Here is a 12,822-nt window from a genome sequence, read left to right as displayed (position 1 = left end):
TTAGTCCTAAGTGGGAATGGCCGGAATGCTTCTGCTTTGTGGCAAACTCGGGAAGACCTAGATTGCAAACCCCGTGATATTCCTTGGGAGTGCCGGGCGGCACTTTCTAGACTCTCTTCCCGATGGGCTGCTAAGACGTGTCTTACATAGTGGAAAGGGGGACACATTACAATAAAGCAACTGTAGATTGCTTTTTGTTGCTCCATGTAACTGCTGCACTACCAAGGGAAAACATGAATCCACTAGTAGATTTTCTGTTTGACATGCTACCAGCCCAATTTGCATCTGTGTATCCAAAGACCTGTACGTCCTTACCTGCCTCATAAAAAAGTCCATAATGTAAAGTGGACTTCACATATCTCAATATATGTCTAACTGCATCCAAATGAGGCTTTCTAAGCATCTACATAAACTGACTAACAAGGCCAACAACATAGCTCAAGTTTGGACTTGTGATAGTCATGTAAATCAAACTCCCTACTATCCTCCTGAACATAGTAGGGTCTTCTATCTCATCTCCAAAATCGTCACTCATTTCACATTTTGCTCCAATGGTACTGAAAGAGGCTTACATGCTGTCATACCATACTTGGATAACATATCCAAGCCATACTGCCTTTGGGATAGCCATATACCATAATCACATTAGATCACCTCAATACCAAGAAAGTATCTCAGCTCACCCAAATCTTTCATCTCAAACTTCTTCTTCAAGAAGTCCTTAACTTCAGCAATCCCATTGTCATTGTCACCTGTAATAATCAAGCCATCCACATAGATGACTATGATAACCAAAACTGCATCTTCCTTTCTCACATAAAGTGAGTGATCATTATCAGAAATACAAAATTGACAAGATACACTCCAATCTTGTCAAACCATGCTCTAGTTGCTTACTTTAGTCCCCATAGAGCGCCTTCTTTAACCTACACACATATGTGGGATGCTCTAAATCCTCATAACCTGTTGGCTGGTCCATATACAGTTCTTCTTGCAATTCACCATGCAAGAAGGCATTCTTAACATCCATTTGCTGCAAACTCTAACCTTTGGCTGCTGCCAAGGCAATCACACATCTAACAGTTGCCATCCTAGCAACTGGACTGAATGTCTCTTCATAATCTATGCCATATGTTTGAGCATAGCCTTTTGCAACCGGCCTAGCTTTATACTTACTAAATGAACCTTCTGCATGATGCTTGACTTTGTAAACCCACTTACAACCAATAGCTTTCTTACCCTTAGGTAAGGGTATCAAGTCCCAAGTCTTATTGGCTTCTAATGCAGCCATCTCCTCATCCATTGCTACATCCCAATGAGCATGACCAACAACATCCTCAAAACAAGTGGGCTCAACATCCTCAACTAGTTTCACCATATAAGCATAATGGTGAGCTACATAACCTTCAAAACCAAATCTTTTAATAGGGTATCTGACCCTACTAGATCTGCGTACCACTGGGTCACTCAATGGAGCCTTTACATTACTATGAGCTCTCTGTACACCTGGTGTCCTGACTGAAGGAATACCAAGCTCATCATCCAAACTCTCTGAACAACTAGAATCTTTGTCAAATCCCAAATTACTAGTAGATGCATCATTACAATCCAGGACTTTCTTTTTTCCTTTGTCCTTCCCTGCAACATTGATGGATCCACCTGAAGATGTGGGGCTACTCCTTAGTCTCCCAGACCAAGGGCTCACTGTAGGTATAGTACCAGATGATGTTTCTAGTCCACTAAGACTCTGTGATTCTTGTTTTTCTTTCTGCACATAGCTGTCTTGATTATTATAATCATCCAATACATCACCATCAAGTGCATACCAGCTGCCCATCCCATCAAAGATAACATCCTTGCTCACTCTGAACTCACCTGTGTCAGGGTTATAACATCGATATCCTTTTTTCTCTAAAGAGTATCCAAAAAAAATACATTTTTCTACCTTTGGATCAAGCTTCTTCCGTAGCTCATTTGGCACATGAACATATGCAACACATCCAAATGCCTTCAAGTGAGATACATCAGGCTTCTTGCCAGTAAAGCATTCTTCAGGAGTCATCCCATGAACTGCAGCTATGGGGGTTCTGTTCATAATATAGACAGGAGTATGGATAGCGTCAGAACAAAAATGTTTGGGCATATTCTTTTCAACCATTAATGCCCATGCGACTTTTGCAATATGCCTAATTTTTCTTTTTGGAACCCCATTTTGCTGTGGGATATACCTGCAAGTAAATTGCCTCTTTATCCCATGAGTGCTCATGAAGCCACTAAACTCATTAGAGAGGTACTCTCCCCCTCCATTTGATCTCATGCACTTTACTTTTAAGTCCGTTTCTATTTCAACAGTTATCTTAAAATATTTGAAGTGCTCAAACACATCACTTTTTTCCTTCATGAAGTATATCCATAACTTCCTTGAACTGTCATCAATAAATGTGACAAAGTATTCGCTACCACCAAGAGATACATTTTGTGTAGGCCCCCAAACATCTGTATGCACTACATCAAGTATTTTTCTACTCACTTCTTTGTCATGCTAGAAGGGTTGTCTTGCCTGCTTACCAAACTGGCATGCTTCACAAACTTTATGCAATTGTGCAACTCTAAAAGAAGGTAACCCTATAACCAATCCTCTAGACTGCATTAATTTCATCCTTTGCATATTTGCAAGTCCAATACGTTTATGCCATATTTCAATATCTGCAACTACTCCTTTTCCTTTAGCATGCAACCAACCTATACTTATCATTAAAGTCTTCTACAAAACAACCTTTTTCATTGAACTGGACCTGCAACCCCTGCTCTACCATTTGGCCAAGAGACACTAGATTCTTTGTGATTGATGGCACATGTAATACATTTGTCAAATTCTTTGTCTGACCATCATACAAGGACAAGGGAACCTTTCCAATGTGTGAAATTGGGTGACATGAATCATCACATGTTTGCACATAACCTGGATTTTGTAAGTCCTGCATCTCTCCAAACTATTCAACATGACTGGTCATATGATTACATGCACCTAAATTGACATACCATACATCATCATGTGTCCCCTTTCCTGTAACTGCATTCATCATATGCTGCATAACAAACATATGCTCATTTTTGTCCTCATTCTGTCGTGAAGACAATGCATAGTTTCCTTGTTGCAATTTACCACTGCGAATATAATCTTTCTTAGCATAGTAATGGGCTCCAATATGGCATGCTTTGCCACAATAATGGCAAACAATAGCAGAATTTCTAGAGCCTCTATTCTGCTATCCACCTCTTCCTCTAGAGCTCCCCTTGTCTCTAAAGTTTCCTCGGCCTCCTAAAATTCACATTTCACCAAATTGCTAATTGAACTTGTTTTGTTGGTTATTGCTAGCACGTCCCATACCAGGGCCTCTCAAAGAGGATCTACCACGTCCCCTTCCTGAACTTAAGTAAAATTCTTGAACTTGTTCACCATTTTTTTCAAATGAGTCACCCTGCATATTGATCTTTTCGGTAATCATGAGAGAGATCAACTCATCAAAATGTGGAAATGGCTTCCGTATATATATTGAAGTAACAAATGATTTCCATGCATTCTCATTGTTAAGGCCACTCAAAAAGGATGAAACCAAATCATCATCATCAGGCATTGCATCAATCGCTGCTAAAGCATCTGCAATGCTCCTCATCTTCAACACATACTCATTGACAGTCGTTTTCCCTTTCTTCAAGGCATTCAACTCTTGCTTGAGTTGAATCTTTCATGCCTTTGTATTTACTAAAAACATGTTCTCAAAAATTGTCCAAGCTGTATGTGAAGTTTATGCATTCCAGTTATGTCCCAACATCGTATTATCAATGACTACAGATAACTAGTACATCACCTTTTTGTCTTTCGCATTCCATTCTTTTCATGCTTTTAATTCATCTGCAGTCGGAGGGATACCCAGCTTTGGCTCCTTTTCTTCACCTGAAACAAACTCATAAAGGCCCTTTCCAATGAGGAAGTTCGTCACATGGAACTTCCACGAAGGGTAGTTGTTCTTGTTGAGCTTCTCAATAACGGGATTTCCACTGTTCTCTACCATTATCACAAACAAGGATACAACACAGCAAGCTAGTCTTTTGCAATCTTTCACAACACGTGCACAACACTACACCAAGCAACCTTTTTCATTGATTGCTCAATAGTACATGTAATCTGCAACCTGTTTGCAAATAAACCTTATGTTTCCTTCCTATAAACACCTCAAAAATTACAGATTCGAAATATGTAACATGTGTACCCACTTTCGGTCAATACAGTCGAAATCACAATGTACCCTAAAATTGCTGTTCGCAACCTTACGTCTCTAAAACGGGGCCTGAAATGGCCTCAGACACCCAAAATAACTACGTAATAGCCCTCAAGGGCTTGTCTATAGAATATACAATGCTCTGCTTGCATAGCAAATCTCATAGCAATCTGAAATTTTCGCTCTACCCTGCTTTCGATGCCTCCACATGCACTATCCAAGAAAGAGAGTGGAAGAATGGGAGAGCTTCTTACCAGTTGCTTGCTTGCTCGAACCTTGCTTCTTCTCCTTCACTTCAACCTTCAAAATCAGGCTCTCTTAGTGGTGTGGCTCTGATACGATGTCAAGAATTGCGTGGTGGAGGACGTTGCTTGAGCTGCTACACCAAGCACACACTGTATACATAAGAGGAAGCTCACTCAAGAACACAAGAAGAGAGATGGAGGCCAAAACATTTTCTTGCTGATTTTTTCTTCTTCTTCCACACATTATACAATACAGACAAAGTAAAGATAAGAAACAACATAAAGAAAAGTGGCTTGCTTATTCAAATAGTACATAACTGACTACACTAATTGACTGGCGTTATATGTTTGCCAGCTGTAGGTATGTGTAACAAACTAAATATAATAAGTGATAAGTCAGTGGCCATGTGAGTATCATAATGACCACCAACATGCTAAGCGTAGATGTGCGGACTCATCTAGCCAGGCGGGACCCATCATCAATGTCTGCACTGTTGAGCTTGCCATCTCAACATTCCCTTAATAGCTTTAGTTTTCTAATTAGGTCCTACCACATTTATGTGTGACACTTAAAGTCAGCTTCATTAATTAACCCTTTTAGGGAACATGGTTCATTCGCATAACTTATAGTAGAGACACAAAAACAGAGCAAGCAATATATTGACAAACAAGTTCAAACAAGTTCCTTAACTTATCTTCAAGTTAATCTTTGTCTTCCACCCATACAGGAGAAATTTTGTATCCCTTCTATCCAACAGAAGTACCTCTTCTACCCTGCAGAAGTAATTGGTCCAAATCACTTGGCACCACAAATTCAATTATTTATCTAGAATAGGATCTCCCAACATGCCCATATGTTGGGGGCCACGGAGGTCTTCAACTCCATTCTAGACCTAGCAAGGGGTGTCCAGAGCTCCACTTGGCCCACAAGCTATCTAGGACCGAAACATCATTTCCGTGGTTGGCCTTTTCACCAGTCGATCTTCGGCCCATGAATCGAGCAGTGCCCTCTTTGGGTTAATCCCCATGGCAACTTGTCCAACACAGACAAGGCATTCAGCCCTAATATCATTTTCTAAGAAAACATTCCTTTATCCCCATGGCAACTTGTCATCACAGACCCTTGCCATGCATTTAGCATAAATCATAAGCACTTGGAACAATAATCCAAGAACAATAAACTAACAACCAGTTGAATGTAAAAGCATTTAGGATTTTGTTAGATCAACCAACAAAAAAAACCAATTGTATTCTTGCCAAACAATGCAAGAATAGTCGTGATAACATTACCATCGCATATATATTCTTCCCCATGGGATCAAAGAGCGATTCTATGTAAAATTTACTTAACACTTGTATGAATAATTTTTAATGTCATGATTATGCCATTCATATCCCTTGACCAATTCCTCCTTGTAATTGCTCTATCAACAAACAAGCCATGTGCAACTAGGTGCAATTAACTTTCCTTAATATATGCACTTTGCAAGCTTGATCTTTTGAATACGTGAGATAAAATTTATCCCTTCCGATTATCTATACTCGTGCATCATAGTATGGGGCCTAGCGTGTCTCATATGAGAATCAAAACAAACATCTATCAATTTGGAAATACATTACTTATGACCGGAACCATAGTTGGATTGATAGTGATGCCTTTGCCTGAAGCTTTAATTTTGGTTGTGGGATTGCCATCCGCATGCAACATTCTTTGCTTGGAGGCCATCGTCCACAAGTAGATTCAAGAGATAAAGAAGGTGGAATAGATTCAAGATGGGAGAGTGTAAGAGAATATGGTTAAGTCGAGGATCGAGATAGAGGGAATTGTGCAGACTTTCAGGGTAACTACTCTCTCTCTCTCTCTCTCTCTCTCTCTCTCTCTCTCTCTCTCTCTCTCTCTCTCTCTCTCTCTCTCTCTCTCAAGATCTCTCTCATAATCTCTTGGAGAGGTATCCTTGTCTCTACCTCTCTCTCGCAGCCTCTCGGGGTTTCCTTATGCTCTCTTGTGCCTCCCCATGCCTCATATTTATAGTGAATTAGAGAAGAGGGCTTGTGGCTGAGAAGTGGAGCTCTTTGTGGAGGGGGATCTTGGAAAGATTAGTGATTTGATGCTCAGATCATAAATTTGATGGTTCCATTGGCTCCAAAAGAGGGGTAAAACTCCAAGACACTTGATTAGAAAGCTTGCAGTTCACTCCTTCTTTTCTCTGTTCGAAGTGTTGTTTTTTGTCTATAGACTGCGATCACGGCGCATGCGATTTTGCAAATCCCTCTCTTTATTTTTTCTTTTCATAAAATCTCCAAAATTAACTAAAACATCACTTGTCTTTTCTTTTAAATGACATCTAGTTCTAGAAATCTCCATATCTTTTTAAGATAATATCTACAATATCTAAAATATACTAGTTTTACCCAAAATCTAATATTTTTGGACCATCCAAACTATACACATTAATATTAGTGATTGATATAGCTCATAAGTCTCATTGACATTGTAACTTATGTAAAAGGTGGCTATGATCCTTGTTAATTCGAGAAAAATATCAGATCTATGACTCTAGATTTTTTACACATATTTTTAATTAAATAAAAATCCTTAATTATTAATGTTAGTTAGTTTTTTACTTTAGTTAGTCTTTAGTTAGTAATCTTACTAACTTATTAATTGACTGACTAACTTTCAAACTAACCAACTAACTTTTATTGTGTGGAAATATTACAACACCCAATCCTACACCAACTAGGCCCTCACTCAGAACTTGATGCATATCCTAGTTGCACAACATGAACTCCACATAGCACTGGATAAGTAGATACACCTCTTAGGGAGCACACCAAAATATGATAGGTACATGGAGCACTTGAAGTGTCATCAATAATTAGTGGCCTACACTTTCTTCTTTCTAGGTACTCCACCTACGACAACCATTGCCCTCCTTATCCCCAACATAACCAACTCTCATTGTCACCATCTAAGCACCCCCTCCACTAGGACTATTGCATTGGCTTTCCCAACACACTCTACTAGCCTCATTCTACTTTGATTGGTGTGAGTACCATGGGACTTTCACTTGATTTGGAGAGGGAAAAATGTTAATCGGTTGAAGAAACAAGTACTTGAAGAGAAAGAAAAACATGAAAGCTATGAAAATTTTTAAAAATTATTAGGCCTTGGAAAAGAAATCATGGGCTTCCTCATGTACAAATTATAATTAGTTCTAGTAGCACTTAGCATAGGAACATGGAATTGAGTGCATGCTTAGAGAGAAGACCAGTCTTTAGCCTAAAAAGTGGGTTGGATGCCCAAGGATAATGAAGAAACCCTAACCCTAAAAAGTTGTATAAAAAGGATGAAATAAAATTGAAAAGGCTATTCATGTGTGTGCTCATTTCTTGTTTTCCACACATTGAGAGAGAGAGAGAGAGAGAGAGAGAGAGAGAGAGAGAGAGAGAGAGAGAGAGAGAGAGAGAGAGAGAGAGAGAGAGAGAGAGAGAGAGAGAGAGAGAGAGAGAGAGAGAGAGAGAGAGAGAGAGAGAGAGAGAGAGTGTGTGTGTGTGTGTGTGTGTGTGTGTGTGTGAGGGACCAAGGGTAAAGCCCTCATCTCTTCTCTTAAGTACTCTCTCATGCCTATCCTCATCCTCCCTCCTTGCATCCAAAGGGTAAAGCTCTCATCTCTTCTCTTTAGTGCTCTCTCATGCCTATCTTCATGCTCCCTCCTTGCATGAAAATGCCATAGAGGGCGAGAAGGAAGAGTGGATGCATACACGGGTCATGGAGCCTTCTAAGAGCTACCTTCATTCTTGAAGGAGGGCCAAGGGAGCTCAATATAATTGTTTTGGACTTCTTATGATCTTCAAGACATTAGCTGAGATCTAGCCCAATGATTTCATACATAGAAGCTCTTGAAAATATAGGAGTGTATCCAATGGTCCCAAGATGTTGAGTGTGTGTTGCCCAATAAATCAGTTTTAGAATTTTAGATCTAGCTTGGACAACTTTTCCTCTCTTTTCAAGTGATGTATGAATTGGTATCACGACATTGTTTGTTGGGTGTCATTGATCACTTTTGGCCTCTTTAGAGACATTAGTACTCTATTCATGTGTCGTCTCATTCTCGCATAAGGGACATGCTAATCTTCTTTGTGTCACGACAGTTTTATCAAGTGTCTTCAAAGAGATAGAGATAGAGACATTAATACTATTCCCCCCTCTCTCTCCCCATACTATATCCTATGGGATTATAAAGGTCCCCGAGAGTTGGGATTTGTGGTTGGATGTATACTCCACATGCATTCAATTGTGAGCACCACACTTTAGAAAAGTAAACAAAACCAAGCTTGTAGAATTGACCTACTAAAAAGTAGTTTGACTCCCACATTTTTGAAACACCATGTGTACATGGGCCTACCAAGTGCATCAAGTGATAGTGAAATATTCTATGGGGTCCATCTCATTGAATGGAACTATGTGGACTCTTGAAAATCTAATGCTTTGGTTCCATGACCAAAAATAAACTCAACATAGAATGTAGACCTAGTCAATCTAGTAAACTCATTCATCCAAAATCCAGAGCTTGTTTGAAATTGGTATCTCCACTTTTACTCTCAATGTTAATAACAAAAAATCATTGCATACAATTTGTGGTGAGCCTATACTTGGGAGGAAGTTCTAGAGTCATTGTTTTAGCCATACTTAAGCTTCTACGATTGGAATATTGATGATTCATTAACTATGGCTTACACATTGAGGTACATTTCTCTATCTCTCTCTTTTTCTTATGTTTTGAATAGATGCATTATGACATTGTCATAATGTCGTGTGATATCTATACTAGTTATTCTAAAATGAACTAAACCTATGGCCAAACCAAAAACTTATGTGGTACCCATCCCAATAACCCCAAAGAGAAAAAAATAAAAAAAGTAATTATTTAATTGTATAGATTGAATTTCTTCCCTGCCTCTCTCTATGTCTCTGTCTATGTCTCTGTGTTTGTCTCTCTCTCCCCCCACATCACACTTTAGTGCTATGATCTATCATAAATCTCATAAGAGAGAAAAGAAAAAATGAACTATTTATTTTATAGATTGACTTGCTTCTCTGTCTGTCTATCTGTTTGTCTCTTTATGCATTTTTTCTTCATATATGGTGAGAGTGAGTTATGCAACACAATATCTATGCCTCACTATTGGTGGGTGCCCACACAATGAGGTTGTATATCTCTCAGCTCAACCTACTATTTATTTTTGTGAGATGGACTTACACACAAGTGTATATGTATACTTAGAGTCTTTTAAGATGTCTAATCTTAAATCAAATATTTATTATGTACTTTCAAATCAAGATTTCCTATTTGATATTTAAATGTAATAACTAAAGTGATCACGTTCTCCTCTTTAACGTTTTAAGTGTGATAATGAAGTATGAGCATGTTAGTAAAGTTACTAAATTACTTTTGCACTTAGATAAGCATTGTATTGTTCTCTTTGTTTATAGTTTGGCTTTTCAATTTATATATTTATTTTCATGTGCTAGAGGTAAAGGTACATGTGCCTATGCTGCCTTGTATTTACTTCACACATTATGACCGCACACCTATACATTGCAGGTGGCGGGTGCCCATCACTGTCACTTTATTCTTTATTCTTTTAATGAATATTGAATAAGGATAGGCCGGTCACACATTGTGATTGTTGGAGTGCCCACATACTCTCTCTCTCTCTCTCTCTCCACCGCTGATGTACCACATCCTGCATCCAGGAGGGATCACCTGCTATTAGCGACTTCGACGACTGCTACTACATCCCAGGATAGTATATCTCCCTACATCTGTTACATATACACATCGCACCACTTTATCACAGCCGACAGTTGTTCCCCTATCACAACCGACATTTGTTCCCCTTTTGTAGCCATTATCTGGAGTACTAGAGCTACATACGCACATACACATACACGACACCTATCACATTCACAGCACTGTATTTTCAGTTTCCAATTTTTAGCTTTTCATTCAGTGCTTTTATTTTGGATAGCTGGACCTCATCAGTTGTATCACAGTTTGTCTCATAGGCCAGTTTTGTTCTTTAGAGGACGTTAATATATCTTTCTTTCTTTTCTTTCTTTCTTTCTTTCTTTCTTTCTCTCTCTCTCTCTCTCTCTCTCTCTCTCTCTCTCTCTCTCTCTCTCTCTCTCTCTCTCTCTCTCTCTCTCTCTCTCTCTCTCTCTCTCTCTCTCTCTCTCTCTCTCTCTCTCTCTCTCTCTCTCTCTCTCATTCTCTTGTTCCATTTGCAATAGCTCTTGCTTTTTCTTGTGTGCTTCCACTCGGGCTCCACCTTTCAAGTACTATCAAAGCCAACCATTTGAGGAGCTTCTTCATCCTTTGTATCAGCCTGGATTCAAAGCTTCAACTCAAGGTTTCATAGCAACCACTTTTTCTTCCTCTCAAGGTATGCATTGATATTTCCTTCTTTCGGCTTGTTTTAGCTTTGTCAAGAAGCTTTCAAGGGCTTAGTGGAGCCTTGTTGAGTTTTTAGGAGTAGTTTTGACACTTCTTGAGTCATGGGACACTTTTTGTACCACCATGTGTGCTAATATGCCTAAGGATGGCTTGAAACTCTAGGATATTAAGGGTGCCTTATGTAACAAGATAGGGAGAAAGAGATGAGGCAACAGAGAGTAGTGAACTTCCACATTCTCCTTATTTCATATATCTCACACACATGTTGGGGGTAAAGGTGCCTCTGCCTAGCGGCGCGTGTATTACTACACTGATAGTACCTGCCACTGCACATTGCAGGTGGCGGGCACCTGTCACCATCACTTTATTCTTTATTCTTTTAGTGACATTTTGAATAAGGAAGGCCTGGTCACACATTGTGACTGTTGGAGTTCCCATTTTGTATCTCTCTCTTTCTTGCTCTTGCTCTCTCGCCATAGCTCTTCCAAGCAAGCTTCGATCCTTCTCACCTTTCAACTGGTATCAAAGCATGGTTGCTCGAGCATTCCAACTTGGCTCATGACTCCTTTAGCTTTCTATTGATTATCTACACTCATTGGGTCTCCTTCTCGACAGCCATAGCCGATTCTCTTGAGCTCCCGTCACTCCCCAGCTTCTCGAGCACCTTCCCGGCCCCTTTGAGCACCCTCAGGGCATTGCAATAATGTTATTCATTCATCTTCTTTAGGATTTCATGCTGGTTATAGGTCTATAGGTCTGAGAAGAGAAAGGGGGTAGCACCATTGAAGCTTTGGTGCTCCCTATCTTGACATAGACCTCTTGGGCTACTTGAGGCTTGCTGTGAGCCTTGTTTGGCACCCCCTGGAGCTTCTTGACCACCTTGACTAGATAAAAAATAGTAGCAGCAACCCTAGGTAGATCAGCGTGATTTGTGCATGATCTACAAGCCCCTTGGACATCTCATCTCCCACTTGCTAAAGGACATGCGTTGCTCTTAGATCATTGTGGCACCCTTGGCATTGACGCTTGACATGCTTTACAACCTCCTGAGCCTTGAATATTGATTTGAGGTCCTATAGCACTATTTTGAAATAGTTTATAGTAACTTACAGACATTAAATATCAATGCTACACTAGCAGTTGATGACTATGCTTATTTGAAGCTTCTTAGTTAAACAGTTTGATGCCTGTTAATGACCGATTGTTGGGGGATGCAATGCATATTTTTTGCCATGATCTTGGATTGATTTTTGGGCCTTCATGTTTGCATATGCCTCTTGGAATCGGGACATGCTTTGGAGGTGTACTTTGATGTATTGATAATCGGGGATTGAATTTGAGCTTGATATTGCTTCGGATCATTGGTTGAGCTTGAGCTCGCTTTGCATAGCTTTTGGATCTCCATCTTTGAAGTACTTATGGCATGTACTTTACTTATGTTTGACCGGTCCGAACATGCTTGGCCTATGCGACTACTACATGCCCGTTACATTGTCTGGAGTTGGATGCTACTGAGCTTGGCTTTGGCTTGGCATTTGATTGCTTGGAGCTTACTTTGGCTATTCCTTGGCTTGCTAGAGTTACAATTTGGATGTTCTTGATGTCTATGGATGCTACATGGCCTATATGCTCATGAGGTCTCATTGATGCTTGGTCTTGGACACTTGTCACTGGTGCACTATTACATGCTTTGTTCGAGCTTTCCTCCTTGACATTTACAACTTTTGTGCTAGTGGGAGTGTCTTGATATGCTTGATAGACATAGAGCAAGTGGGTTTATACTACTTGAGCATTCGGACACTTGAGACTGGGATCCTCACTTAGATGTTGTAT

General features: G+C 39.7%; 1 non-coding gene across 1 annotated transcript; it reads right to left on the bottom strand.

Moving 5' to 3' along the window:
• Positions 1-8,606: 8,606 nt before the first annotated feature.
• LOC148039407 (U6 spliceosomal RNA) lies at positions 8,607-8,708 on the bottom strand. Its single transcript, XR_015688738.1, has one exon. It is a non-coding gene; the product is annotated as a U6 spliceosomal RNA (small nuclear RNA).
• Positions 8,709-12,822: the final 4,114 nt, after the last annotated feature.

The sequence above is a fragment of the Lygodium microphyllum genome, chromosome 2 (assembly GCF_053477565.2).
Source record: "Lygodium microphyllum isolate KBCC chromosome 2, Lygodium_microphyllum_v1.1.10, whole genome shotgun sequence".
Lineage (NCBI taxonomy): Eukaryota > Viridiplantae > Streptophyta > Polypodiopsida > Schizaeales > Lygodiaceae > Lygodium > Lygodium microphyllum.
This window is presented reverse-complemented; position numbering and strand designations above follow the sequence as displayed.